The following is a 2,561-nucleotide window of genomic DNA, read 5'->3' on the forward strand; positions in this document are numbered from 1 at the left end:
GTGTCCTGCAGTTCACACGTTGACGCGCAATTAGCTGCGTTCTTCATCGACCCACGAGCCAAGTGATCCACCGTTCAGGGTAATTTTTCCCTTTTATTCTCTCATATATATATAATGTGTATTTGCTATCCACCACATTTTTGTGTTATATTTCGGAACAAGCCGATACCCGAAGAGCTCCAACCAGCGCGCGAAGGAGATTCGGGAGTCGTCGTACAACGACATAATTGTCCCTTAAAGAACGAGATATTTCCGTCGAAACCATATATATATGTACGAGCAAATCCAAAACCACTGTTTTCTTGCAAGTTCGACGGTCGGAGCGAATAGAACATTGAAAAGCCTTCTATCGAAGAAACACAGAGAGTATATCACCTCCAAAAACGACGGGGATATGGATATTCAAACTGGACAATTATCAACCCGATACTGGATTCGAAAAGTTTCTCTCTCCTTTCGTCGTTATTTACACCGGACGGACTCACGGCCGGCTCTAGCTGGGTGTCATATATATATACGTCCCACGCTCATGCTGCCACTAGCGCGCAACAGAGTAGGGTGTCAATGACAACGACACAGCATTGAAACGAGCTACACAAGCCGGTCTCTCTTGATACCAATGTAAACGAGCATTAAGTTATCTTCAGACTGCCCGATATTTTCGTCCTTTGGACTTTCCCAACGATTCCTTTTTTTCTTTTTTTTTTTTACACCACAGCGAAGACTTGAGGAAGCGTGATTAAGCACGCTCGCATCCCTCCCTGTCCTACTACAACTGTGTGTGTGTGTGTAAAGAAAGAAAAAAGAATACATTGGCTTTCTCTCTATCGAGAAGATGGCCTACGCAACGCAGATCAAAGGCCTAATACGTGTAATATAATACGCGTCTGGCCGTGTATAAATCACGCACGAATGATCTGGTCGGGCCCAACTCTTCTCGTACGCTTATTTTTCCGTGTTGAGGCACTATCATAAAATCACACAAACCCCAACACGTGTGTGTCTTGGAAGGAAGATGGCCTACGCAACGCAGATCAAAGGCCTAATACGTGTAGTACACACGTCTGCCGTGTAAATCACGCACGAATGATCTGGTCGGGCCCAACTCTTCTCCACCACACCACATCCCAACTTTGTACATTTTTATATATTTTTGTGCGTTGGGGCACCTTCATAATCACAAACCCCAACAACACATATATCTCTCTCTCTTTGAAAGATTTGTTGTGGCCTACGCAACGCAGATCAAAGGCCTAATACGTGTAGTACACACGTCTGGCCGTGTAAATCACGCACGAATGATCTGGCGGGCTCAACAATATCTTTTTTTTTTATATGAATTCTTATCCACAAACTAATCGAATTCATTTTCTCTCCTCCTCTCCTCTCTCTTTGAGATATATTGGAACATTGTAATGATCCTTCCGCAGGTTCACCTACGGAAACCTTGTTACGACTTTTACTTCCTCTAAATAATCAAGTTTGGTCATCTTCCCGGCATCATCGGCAATGCCGAAACATTGCCGCGCACCAGTCCGAAGACCTCACTAAATCATTCAATCGGTAGTAGCGACGGGCGGTGTGTACAAAGGGCAGGGACGTAATCAACGCGAGCTTATGACTCGCGCTTACTGGGAATTCCTCGTTCATGGGGAATAATTGCAAGCCCCAATCCCTAGCACGAAGGAGGTTCAGCGGGTTACCCGGGCCTTTCGGCCAGGGAACACACGCTGATTCCTTCAGTGTAGCGCGCGTGCGGCCCAGAACATCTAAGGGCATCACAGACCTGTTATTGCTCAATCTCGTGCGGCTAGAAGCCGCCTGTCCCTCTAAGAAGATTTGTTTGTACGTTGGTAGTAAAAACCCCACCGGCAGAAGCCGAGAGCCTTCGAGATACCATAATTACGTCTATTTAGCAGGCTAGAGTCTCGTTCGTTATCGGAATTAACCAGACAAATCGCTCCACCAACTAAGAACGGCCATGCACCACCACCCACCGAATCAAGAAAGAGCTATCAATCTGTCAATCCTTCCGGTGTCCGGGCCTGGTGAGGTTTCCCGTGTTGAGTCAAATTAAGCCGCAGGCTCCACTCCTGGTGGTGCCCTTCCGTCAATTCCTTTAAGTTTCAGCTTTGCAACCATACTTCCCCCGGAACCCAAAAGCTTTGGTTTCCCGGAAGCTGCCCGCCGAGTCATCGTAGGAACTTCGGCGGATCGCTAGCTGGCATCGTTTATGGTTAGAACTAGGGCGGTATCTGATCGCCTTCGAACCTCTAACTTTCGTTCTTGATTAATGAAAACATTTTTGGCAAATGCTTTCGCTTCTGTCCGTCTTGCGACGATCCAAGAATTTCACCTCTAACGTCGCAATACGAATGCCCCCATCTGTCCCTATTAATCATTACCTCGGGGTTCCGAAAACCAACAAAATAGAACCGAGGTCCTATTCCATTATTCCATGCACACAGTATTCAGGCGAAGGTAGCCTGCTTTGAGCACTCTAATTTGTTCAAAGTAAACGTACCGGCCCACCTCGACACTCAGTGAAGAGCACCGCGATG

The 2,561-nt window shown here is 46.7% G+C and overlaps 1 non-coding gene across 1 annotated transcript in view; it reads right to left on the reverse strand.

Annotated features, from left to right (window-relative positions):
* LOC143263753 (5.8S ribosomal RNA) overlaps window positions 1-82 on the reverse strand; it is a 155-nt gene extending 73 nt beyond the window's left edge. Inside the window, exon 1 of the ribosomal RNA XR_013037098.1 lies at window positions 1-82. This exon is cut by the window's left edge and continues 73 nt beyond it. This is a non-coding gene — a ribosomal RNA (5.8S ribosomal RNA).
* Between the last annotated feature and the right edge of the window lie 2,479 nt (window positions 83-2,561).

The sequence above is a fragment of the Megalopta genalis genome, unplaced genomic scaffold (assembly GCF_051020955.1).
Source record: "Megalopta genalis isolate 19385.01 unplaced genomic scaffold, iyMegGena1_principal scaffold1413, whole genome shotgun sequence".
NCBI lineage: Eukaryota > Metazoa > Arthropoda > Insecta > Hymenoptera > Halictidae > Megalopta > Megalopta genalis.